Raw genomic sequence first — 12,422 nt, forward strand, 5'->3', positions numbered from 1 at the left:
ACTCTATGTGATCAGTTTGCCTGTTTCCCTCTTTGGTTGAAGTTTCCTTAGGACAAGACTGCATTTTTCTTTCTCAATACTTTTAACACCTAACACAGTGCCTGGCACAGCAGATGCATTAAGAAGTTGTTGTATGTTCAGATGGTTAATTGTGCCCCATTTATTTTTATAGTCTGATGTGCCCAACACAATGCCTAACTGCAGATGGAATATGAGGCATCTTTCTTGAACGGCAAAGTTGAACCACTAAAAGGGATATTAGCATCTATTTAGGTTCACTTAGCATTAATGCTTCTATTTTTACTTAATGTTATAAAAAGAGAACTTACCAAAATTGCTCAATTTTAGAAAATTGATATGGAACAGAGTCTATGGGTTTGGAAATATAATAATAACAGCACATTATCCGGAGATAATGAGATTTTGTTTCTCTCTTTTTTTCTAGCCTGCAGTTTTAGTATTCTCTCTAGGTCTTCCTGTCATGCATTCTGAAGTGTTCTCTCTCATTGAATTGACTAGAATGCAGAACCTTCCCTCTGATTATAACAAAAATTCTCAAAAAAACCACACACATAGTTAGATTATAGCAGGGTGACTGTGCTCTCAAATATTTAGAAAATAAATAACATCGATAAAATAAATACAAATGATTGCTGGTAGACTGAATACTTCTGGAATTTGAACACTTTTTCATGTGACCTTCTTTAATGACTTTAATAAGAATTTGTTATTCTTTTTTATTGTCTAAGTATTATATTCCTCACTCTGAAATACTCTCATGAAATTCCTAAAATTCTTGCATTCATTACTTGCACTTCAGAAAATAACATCTGGCCTGTAAACTATGAATAGGAAAAACATATTGTCGAGAGCAGAATGTAGACGTTTTCTATTTTAAAATTAACTTGAATATGAATATGCTATATGGGAAAGTATAATACTCCACAGACTAACTTTCTGATGGGAGTGAACTGTCTGCTTCTCTCTAGAAGGACTGAGACAAAATCATTTACCAACATCCGACAAAGACAGACCACGTGTGATGCCCCAGGGAACCCATATCTTCATACACTTCCTATGAAGAATGACTCATCAAAATAAATTATTTGATCTTGAGAAAAGTCAGTCTAAATCTGGTATCTTTTTAGACTTTATAGATGGTAAAAGAAGAATGTTAACTTTTCGCCTTGAATGAGGAATTAACATTTGTTATAATCTTCTTTCTGAGATTGCTCCTAAGTTTTAGAGATAATTTATTTGCAGGAACCTCCAAAAGGGATGACATGTCATCATAATTATATTAGCCTTTATTGCTAATACTATTGATGGAAATCAATATTGTTTTAATTACTACATATAGTATTTTTATATGTTGTTCTTTTGCTGAGGGAGGTTCAGGTTCAGATTTCATTTCTGTACCATGGTGGATAGCTTCCATTTGCCCTTCCATAGTCACCCTTCACCTTTCACCCAACTGTATCTGCTTTCTGCCCCGGGAAGTCCAGCTAACACAAACTAAACCAGTGGGCTCACTTCAGCTCTAATTTCCTGTTCAGTGTGGGCCAGGGAGGCATCGCTAGGAAGTCACGGTGGCTGAAGAGGGAAGTCGCCCCTTTGTCCCTCTGGCTTTCTCCCTGCCTGCTATCCTCCGGTTGACTTATCAGTCCAGGAGAGACCACAGCTCCTCTCCAGCAGCTACTAACACAAGGATCTCTCCAGATTTTGGTAAAAACTCCTGTCAGCTTAGTCCTGGAAACAGCTTCCTGTGACTAGCTTTGGAATATTGCACCTCCTCTTTTGGTTTTTCTAAATCCTGTTTTCAGTTTTGTAAATAGTCACCTATAAATCTCTCCTAAAAATACTAAATTTGAGTGAGTCATCTGTTTCCAGACAGGACCCCGACACATTTTAGAAAATGGATAGGGAACAGAGTCTACAGGTTTGGAAATACAATAATAACAACACATTATCCAGAGATAACGAGATTTTTGCATATTGTCCATAAACATTGATATACAATCTTTTAATTTTTACGGGGATTTATTAGTGTTCATAAGTATGGTATGTGAATAGACTGCTAATAGCAAATTTGCAGACATCCATAATGCAAGTAAAAGTGAGAAATAGCCATACAACATAGACTATCTGTTCACAGACTTTGTAGTCCATAAACTTCAGTTAGAAGCAAAGGATCTCATTCAGAGTCACATTTCTCATTTTTAGAACACAATTATAATTAGATTTCTCGTTTGCCCTCTCTAAGACATAAACTACAAATTGGAATGCAAAAGCCTAAAAACACACTAACAACAAAAGTAAGTGACAGAAGACAGCTAAGCAGCAAGAAAGGTAATAGAAAATATAAATAGCAGACCCAAGCTTTAAAACACACAGCTGTCTAGAGCAAAAGTAAAAGTAAACATTTTCAGACACCTTGAAAGACCCGTGCAGCACCATCACACCCCAACTCGAGGGATAAGCTCATGTCCATATCTCAGGCTACATTTGCCTAAGAATGCAGACATAAACATAGATTAGAAAAATCCTCTCAATGAAAATTGAATTTTGATTTATTTCTTTTTTTTTTTTTTGAGACGGAGTCTTGCTCTGTCGCCCAGGCTGGAGTGCAGTGGTGTGATCTCGGCTCACTGCAAGCTCTGTCTCCCGGGTTCAGGCCATTCTCCTGCCTCAGCCTCCGAAGTAGCTGAGACTACAGGTGCCCACCACCACGCCCGGCTAATTTTTTTGTATTTTTAGTAGAGACAAGGTTTCACCGTGTTAGCCAGGATGGTCTCAATCTCCTGACCTTGTGATCTGCCTGCCTCGACCTCCCAAAGTGCTGGGATTACAGGCGTGAGCCGAATTTTGATAATTTTTTAACTTCAAGTGGCATTATTTAGTTACCTGGGGAAAGAAAAGGATTTACATTGGAATTTTTCACACACTGGCACATATCATATAAAGAGTGAACAGTATGAATTTAAATCTATCATATTTTCATTTATCCTTCTGTCTACTAATTTTTTTATTCTTTCTATCCATTTCTCTTAAATTTTGACAGTTTTAGTCTACCTGAAGGCGGTATTTCCAAATAATGTTTGGTTTCTGAATTTGACTTCTCCTTTTCCGACAATGTTTTCTTCCACCCGATCTCAGACACGAACTAGACCTTGTCATTACTGACATGTACTGGCCCACTATGATTTTGGTTTCATAAGTCAACATTTCCTGACCATCATCTCCTCTGTCTAGCCCACTTAATCTATGAAAAGAACTTATCAAAGCTTAAATTCATGGGCAATCATAGTAACCTCACTCTTGAATATGTGCTCACTCCCTTTCCTTTTTTCAGCGTGCTGTGCTGGGTAAGGCCCTTACTAAAGATATTCATGTCCTGATCCCTGGACATGCAAAGGTAACTTTATGTGGCAAAAAAGAACTTTGGAAATGTGATTAAATTAAGAATCTTGAGATGGAGAGATTATTCTGGATTTTTGGTGTCAGCTTTAAGTGCAGTCATATGTATCCTTCCAAGAGAGAAGCAGAGGGAAAGTTGGCACATGGAAGAGAAGGCCCTGTGACCACAAGGGCAGAGTTCATTGTGATGCAGCCACAAGCCAAGAAATGCAGCAGCCACCAGAAGCTGGAAGAGGCAAGAAATGGATTTTCTTCTGGAGCCTTAGAGGGAGCGCAGCTCTGTCAACCCCAGTCTATAGCCCTTGATACTGATTTTGCCTTCTGGCCTCGAGAACAGTGAGAGAATAAATTCCTGTTGTTTTAAGTCACCACATTTGTGGCAATTTGTTACAACTATGGGGAACTAATCAACTCAGTTTTTAGATTAAAATGCAAACACAACTTTGACTAACTCCAACTCCTGCTTATTCCATACTTGCATCCAGGTAATTGAATATAGTTGGGTAAAAACAATGACTGGTCAAGCTTTAAATTCACATGTTCAATTTATGACCAAAATTATCAAGTGGGTCCTTGATGTTCCCAGCAACCCTGTTATGTTTGCTAATCTATCCAAGCATCTTGGTGACAGTTGCATATCTTCTCTTCTTCCCTCCTCCATCTCCAATACTAACTCCCTCATCTTCACTTTCATCCGATGATCTTGCTCCTTATTTCATTGAGAAAAGCAGGAAACTAGAAGAAAGTTTCTGCAGAATCCTATCATGCCAACTACCCAGCAACTGTCCTTCTGCCTAAAACCACAATTTATTTATGATCCTATGTAAGTGCAACCCCTCCATTTATGCAGGACAGTCTACTGTTTATCTATTCTGAGATAATTCTCTCTCTGTCATACATCATCTGCCTTCCCTTCTCTACTGAATTATTGCCTTTACTACTGTTATTTCATGAATCTTTAAAATTCTTTAGCCCCACTTTCTTATTATCCCTTGCAGTAAAACTCTTCCAAAGATTGACTTTTTTTCATAATCTCAGATTCTCCTTTCCTTATTCTCTCTTAAAGCATTCAAATAGGGCTTCCAGTTCATCAATTCCTCTAAAATTGCTTTATCAGAGATCATCAATAACCTCGATATTGCTAAAACCAATAGTCAGTGACCAGCTCTCATATTTCTTGACTTACCAGAAATATTTGATATAGTTGTATACCCCTTTCTCCCTAAACATTTTTCCCCACTTGGCTGGTAGAATATTACGTTCTCTTTGGTTTTTCTCCAACCTCACTCCTTTGTCTTTCTGTTTCTTAATGTTTGAATAACCTGAGTTCAGTCCTTGATTGTCTACTCTTTGAGTGCTTTCATTCCTTTGATAATCTCCAGCCAAGACCACTGTCCTGAACGCTGGTCTTACGTATTCACCTGTTCTCTTGATAGCTCCATTTGGATGACAAATACACATGGCAAACTAAATGTTTCCAAAAACTGAACTCCTGATTTCCACCTTCCTCAGACGATCTGCTTGCAGCCACCCCTATTTCGGTTGGTGAAACTGCATCTGTCTTACCGTTCAAGTGAAAAGCATTGCAATCCAGTTTGATTTCCCTCATTCTTCAATATTGCAGATTCACTATGTCAGGAAATCATTCTGACTTCACCTTCAGAATACACCCAAATTAGATCCCCACTGCTTCCGGCTTCCTTTCTGCCTCTCTGCAGCCGCCATCTTCTCTTTCCTCTACCTCGATGCTCTGCTGACGGGTTCCCAGTTTCTGTGACTCTTCCTGTGCTGTCTATTCTTAACATATGAGCTGGAGCTTTCCTTCAGAGTGTCAGTCAGAGCATGACACTCCGATCAGAGCTCTGCTAATTTCACTTAGACAAAAATTCCCCAAACTTACAATGGACTACAAACTTCCACCTGATGAAGCTGCTCTGTCACCTTTTGAGCACATTTCTAACTGTTCTTCCAACTCAGTGGCCCTTTGCTGTTCCTCAAACGTGCCAGGAACACTCCAGCTCTGGGGCCTTTTTGCCCTGGTCCTCCCTCTGCTGGTTACTTTCCTGAATTATCGGCACGACTAATTTCTTCACCTCTTCTAAGTGCTTTCACTTAAAATCCTTCTCAACCAGACGTACACTAACCACCTTATTTAAAATGGCACCACAGTGGAACTCTTAATTCTCTTTATCTGTTGTACATACTAAAGAGCTGACTTATTTTTGTGTGTATAATTTATTGTCTGTCTCCCTCCTCTGAAACGCAAACTTCCCCAAAGCAAGATCTTTGTTTTGTTCCCTGATACAGTCTAAGCACTTAAAAACTTCCTGGCACATAGTAGGTGTTGAAATACTTGTTATATTGCTAGAATGAACTCAGAGTTGCTTCAGAGGTTTAAAATTTTTATCATAAAAGATACAATGAGCGTAAATTAATATTACAATTTTAATAAGTCATGTCAATCTTTGAAATTAATATTAAAAATTCTCATCTCTTCAAATATTTTAATTTTGAACAAAAGCACGTTATTATTATCATAGGACATTTTATTATGATGGCCTGGAAATTCGCTGGTTTTATAGCACACTTTCTGTCTTAAAATTACACTGAAAGATGGAGCAAGCTGTCCTCTTCATCACAAACCACGCAGGATAATATAAGATAGTCTACACAGTTCATCAATGTGGTGCCATATATACATGAATTTTTACAAATAACCTACACTCCATAGTTTTAGAAAGTTAAGGAAGCAGAATTTTAAAACTAATGTATATTGAGTATCTAGCTTCTATATTTAAGACATTGTACAACCTAAATTCTACTATTACAAACATTTTAGTGTTTTTTGTCACTGTGTGAAGTAATTTACATGTGCTGCTTCAGTGAGTTTTCTCAACCGTTCTATCAAGTAGGTAAAAATTATACACATTTTATATGTTAGGAGACTGAGGTGAGAAGAATTAAAGTCGTCTTTTCCAAGTGGCACTAATTGAAGATGCCAGAACAGGGAGCTAGACTTAGAATCCCAGACCTCAAAGCATGTGTAATACCCACTACAGATTTATGTAGGAGTCTAAGTTCAAATACCATTTTTAATTTAGGGACATTCCTTTCTGAAAATGCAAGTTCTCAAGAAACAGAAAGCAGCTCCGTAATAATGTATATAGTAGCTGTTTGGGATATCCATTCTAGAAATCCATGCATTCTGAACATAACTTGTTCTCAGCTCTTAAGACACCTTAGGTGGCTCGTCACCCAGAATTTTAGCTTCTCTTTCATCACATGACATTATAAAGTACAGACGTAAAATAAATGTCCTTTATCAGTAGATCTGCAGAGATCAATCACTGGTTGTTGATTCTTTCAAAAGAAATACACACACACAAACGTGTTCTGAAATGCACACACACAAAACAAGGATTTCCAGAAGGAGAGAAAAATTCCTGTTATCCACAATGGATATGAGGTTCAAATAGAAATCAGTGAAAAATAAAAAGTCTAACCAAATTCACAGAGTTAGGCCTGTCAAAAAGCTTAAGTGATAGGAATCTATAATTCACGCTCACAATTGTGAAATGTCACTGAGGAGGTCTCCAAACAAATATGCTTTGTGGTGGGTGAATCTTTATGGAAAGTATGAGGGGGATTCTTCCATTTTAAGATACTTAGAGCAGCAAAATATGTAACCACTGGTGGCAGTTCCAAAACCTTGAAGAACTACAGGATGACAGTCTGGCTCTGCTGAAATGCAGTTCCCACATTTTATCTGCAATTATTTAAATGTGAGTCATTCTTGATGTGTATTTACTCTGAAATTAACAGTGAAAGATTACATTTCAAAATAAAGAAAGTATCTTTTCTCTTCCCGTGCCGATGTCGCTCTCGCAAGCATGGTTAACGTCCCTAAAACCCACCGGACTTTCTGTAAGAAGTGTGGCAAGCACCAACCCCACAAAGTGACACAGTACTACCCGCCGGACTTTCCGTAAGAAGTGTGGCAAGCACCAACCCCACAAAGTGACACAGTACAAGAAGGGCAAGGATTCTCTGTATGCCCAGGGAAAGCGGCGTTATGACAGGAAGCAGAGTGGCTATGGTGGGCAAACTAAGCCGATTTTCCGGAAAAAGGCTAAAACTACAAAGAAGATTGTGCTAAGGCTTGAGTGCGTTGAGCCCAACTGCAGATCTAAGAGAATGCTGGCTATTAAAAGATGCAAGCATTTTGAACTGGGAGGAGATAAGAAGAGAAAGGGCCAAGTGATCCAGTTCTAAGTGTCATCTTTTATTATGAAGACAATAAAATCTTGAGTTTATGTTCAAAAAAAAAAAAAAGAAAGTGTCTTTTCCCAAGGTATTTGTTGACCCTAAAAATAAATCTAAATTTTTCTTCCAAAAAATTTAGTGATTTTCAGCAATCAGTAGAGGGATAAATTAACATTGAGCAGAATTAATAAGCTAAATAATCATAAAAATGAGAAAAACAAGGTTATGTTTGGATATATATTTACATTTGCGAATTTATATTTAGTAATTTCAATGTAAATGAAAATCTGATGACCCATGAATTTACAAATGTTTCATTTCTGTTGAGAAAATTGTGTTCAAGTCCTGGTATAATTAAAAAGCTTTGTTGAGATATAGTTCACATACCATGAAATACACCCATTGCAAGTGTACGGTTTGATGGTCCTTAGTGTATTCAGACTTGTGCATCTATCACCACAATACATTTTTATATATTGACATCACCTCTAGAAGAAACCCGTCAGCCATTAGCTATCACATCTAATCATCCCACACTAGCCTCCCTAGGCAACCACTCATCTAATTTCTGCCTATAGATTTGCTAATTCTGAGCATTGTGTATAAGTGGAATTATATAATATGTTGTCTTTTGTGACTGACTTTTGACTTAGCATTATGTTTTCAAGGTTCATCCATGTCATAACACATCGATATTGCGTTGTTTTCTATTGCCAAATAGTATTTTGTTATAGGAATATACTTCATTTTGTTTATTCATTAATCAGTTAAAGGACCTTTGTATTATTCCTACTTTTTGTTCTAATGAATAATGCTACTATGAACATTAGTGTACAAGTTTTTGTGTGGACATGCTTTTATTCCTCTTGGGTATAAGAGCAAGACTGCTGGCTCAGATAGTAACTCTGTATTGAGCCTTTTGAGGAAGAAGTCCCCGATGTTTTTCTAAGTTGCTGCATCATTTTACATTTTACCAGTGTCATATGAGGGTTCCAATTTCTCTATATCTTTGACAACACTTAGATCTGTATTTTTCGTTACACCCATCCTAGTAGGCATGAATGACATTGTGATTTTTGCCTTGCATTTCCCTGGTGACTACTGATGTTGAACATCTTTTTATATGCTTCTGGTTATCTGTGTATCTTTGGAGAAATTTCTATTCAGATTTTTTGCCCATATTTTAATTGAATTGGTTACCTTTTCATTATTAAATTGCAAGAGTTCCTTATATATTCTAGATACAAATTGTGTGTGTGTGTGTGTGTGTGTGTGTGTGTGTGTATAAAGTTCTATATATAATTTGCAAATATTTTCTCCCATTTTGTGGGTTGTACTTTCATTTTCTGGATGGCCTCAAAGCACAAAAGTTTTTAATTTCGATGAAGTCCAATTTACCTATTTTTTTCTTTTGTCATTTACGCTTTCAGTAGACTTTGCCTAACCTGAAGTTATGAAGATTTATTTCTATGCTTTCTTCTAACAGCTTTATAGTTTTAGCTCGTACTTTTAGGTCTGTGGTCCATTTGGGAATCCATCTTGTGTATGGTGTGCGGGAGGAGCCAAACCTTATTATTTTGCATGTGGATATCCAGGTGTTCAGTGCTATTTGTTAAAAAGACAATTGTTTCCTGTACAAATGGCCTTGAAACCCTTGATGAAAATCAGTTGACCATAAACGTGAGGGTTTATTCTTGGACTCTAATTTCTATTCCATTGATCTGTGTGTCTATTCTTATGCCAGCATCACATTATCTTTACTAGTGTGGTTTTATATTATGTGTTAAAATCAGGATGTGTAGGTCCTCCAATTTTATTTTTCTTTTTTGAAGATAGTTTTGGCACCAAAACAGAGATATAGACCAATGGAACAGAACAGAATCCTCAGAAATAATACCACACATCTACAACCATCTGATCTTTGACAAACCTGACAAAAACAAGAAACGGTGCTGGGAAAACTGGCTAGCCATATGTAGAAAGCTGAAACTGGGTCCCTTCCTTATACCTTATACAAAAAATAATTCAAGATGGATGAGAGACTTAAATGTTAGACCTAAAACCATAAAAACCCTAGAAGAAAACCTAGGCAATACCATTCAGGACATAGGCATGGACAAGGACTTCATGACTAAATCACCAAAAGCAATGACAACAAAAGCCAAAATTGACAAATGGGATCTAATTAAACTAAAGAGCTTCTGCACAGCAATAGAAACTACCATCAGAGTGAACAAGGAGCACAGACAAATTTACAAGAAAAAAAAAAACAAATAACCACATTAAAAAGTGGGCAAAGCATATGGACAGACACTTCTCAAGAGAAGACATTTATGCAGCCTACAGACACACGAAAAAATGCTCATCATCACTGGCCATCAGAGAAATGCAAATCAAAACCACAATGAGATACCATCTCACACCCGTTAGAATGGCGATCATTAAAAAGTCAGGAAACAACAGGTGCTAGATGATATGGAGAAATAGGAACACTTTTATACTCTTGGTGGGTGTGTAAACTAGTTCAACCATTGTGGAAGACAGTGTGGTGATTCCTCAAAGATCTAGAACTAGAAATCCCATTTGACCCAGCCATCCCATTACTGGTTTTATACCCAAAGGATTATAAATCATGCTGCTATAAAGACACATGCACACGTATATTTATTGTGGCACTATTCACAATAGCAAAGACTTAGAACCAACCCAAATGTCCATCAATGACAGACTAGATTAAGAAAATGTGGCACATATACACCATGGAATACTATGCAGCCATATAAAAGGATGAGTTTGTGTCATTTGTAGGGACATGGATGCAGCTGGAAACTATCATTCTCAGCAAACTAACTCAAGAACAGAAAACTAAACACTGCATATTCTCATTCATAGGTGGGAATTGAGCAGTGAGAACACTTGGACACAGGAAGGGGAACACCACACACCAGGGCCTGTCATGGAGTGGGGGAAGTGGGGAGGGATAGCATTAGGAGATATACCTAATGTAAATGACGAGTTAATGGGTGCAGTGCACCAACATGGCACATGTATACATATGTAACAAACCTGCATGTTGTGCATATGTACCCTAGAACTTAAAGTACAATTAAAAAAAAAAAAAAAAAAAAAAAGAAAGAAAATAGTATTGACTGTTCTTTGTCCTGGCATTTTGTTGTGAATTTTAAGTTAAGCTTCTTAATGATCACATTGAATATGTAGACCAATTTGAGGAATATGATCATGACAAAAATATTACATCTTCTGATCTATGAACATGGGATGTCTTTCTTTAATTCCTTTCAATCATGTTTTATAGTTTCAACATACAAATTATGCACTTCTTTTGTTTAATAGTTTTAAGCATTTTATTCTTTTGTATCCTATTGTAAATGAAATTGCTTTCTTAATTTCATTTCAAAATATTTATTGCTAGCATGTGAAAATAGAATTGATTCTTCTATATTGATGTATATCCAAACACTCTGAACTTACTAGTTTTAATAGTTTTCTTTCAGTGCATTCATTAGGATTTTCTATATGCAAGATCATGCCATCTACAAATGGAAATAATTTTACCTCTTCCTTTCCAATTTTGTCATTTTAAGTTTCATTTTTCTTGCCTAATTTCCCTGGCTGTAGTCTCCAGTACAATGTTGAATTAATGGAGCAAGGGTAGACATCACCATCTTGTTCCTCCTCTCACAGGGAAACATTCAGTCTTTTATCATTGTGTGATTTTTAGCTGAGGGATTTTGTAGATGCTCTTTATCAGGTACAGGAAGTTCCCTTGTATTTCTAATTCGTTGAGTGCTTTCATCATAAAGAAATTAGATTTTGTCAAAACTTGTTCTGCATCTATTGAGATAATTACGTGCTTTTTGCCCTTTATTTCCTTTGAAATGGTGTATTACATTAATTGATTTTCTAAAGTTAAACTGACTTTGCATCCCTGATGTAAACCCCTCTCATTTATGATGTATAATCATTTTTATGGGTTGCTGGATTTGGTTTCCTAGTATTTGGTTGAGAATTGTGTGTATGTATTCATAAGATATATTGATGTGCCATTTTCTTTCTTTTTTTTAAAGACTTCTTGTTTTTAGAGCAATCTTAGGTTCACAGGAAAATTGGGAGGACGGTACAGAGATTTCCCATATTTCCCCTGCTGTCACACATAACCAGTCTCATTATCAACATCCCCCAAAAGACTGGTATATTGGTTACAATTGATCATCCTACGCTGACACATTATAAATCACTCAAAGTCCATAGTTCACATTAGGGTTCACTCTTGGTGTTGTACATTCTATGGGTTTGGACCAATGTATAATGACATGTATCCATCATTATAGTATCATATGAATAATTTTTATGGCCCTAAAAATTCTCTGTGCTCCAAAATTCATCCCTACCCCCACCCCAATTCCTAGCAACCGCTGATCGTTTGTACTACGTATAGTAAAACGATATAGTTTTGCCTTTAGTTTTGCCTTTTCCTGAATGTCGTATACAGTTGATCCTTAAACAACATGGGTCTGAACTGCACAGGTCCACTAATGTGTGTATTTTTTCAACTAAACACGGGTGGAAAATACAATATTCATGAGGTGTGAAACCTGTGTATATAGAGGGTTGACTTTAGATACACAGGTTCTCCAGTGCTTACTGCACAGGTTCTCCAGTGCTTACTGCGACTCAAGTAGGCATGGATTTTGGTATATACAGGGCTCCTGGAACCAATC

The sequence above is a fragment of the Macaca thibetana genome, chromosome 5, assembly GCF_024542745.1.
Source record: "Macaca thibetana thibetana isolate TM-01 chromosome 5, ASM2454274v1, whole genome shotgun sequence".
NCBI classification, from domain to species: domain Eukaryota; kingdom Metazoa; phylum Chordata; class Mammalia; order Primates; family Cercopithecidae; genus Macaca; species Macaca thibetana.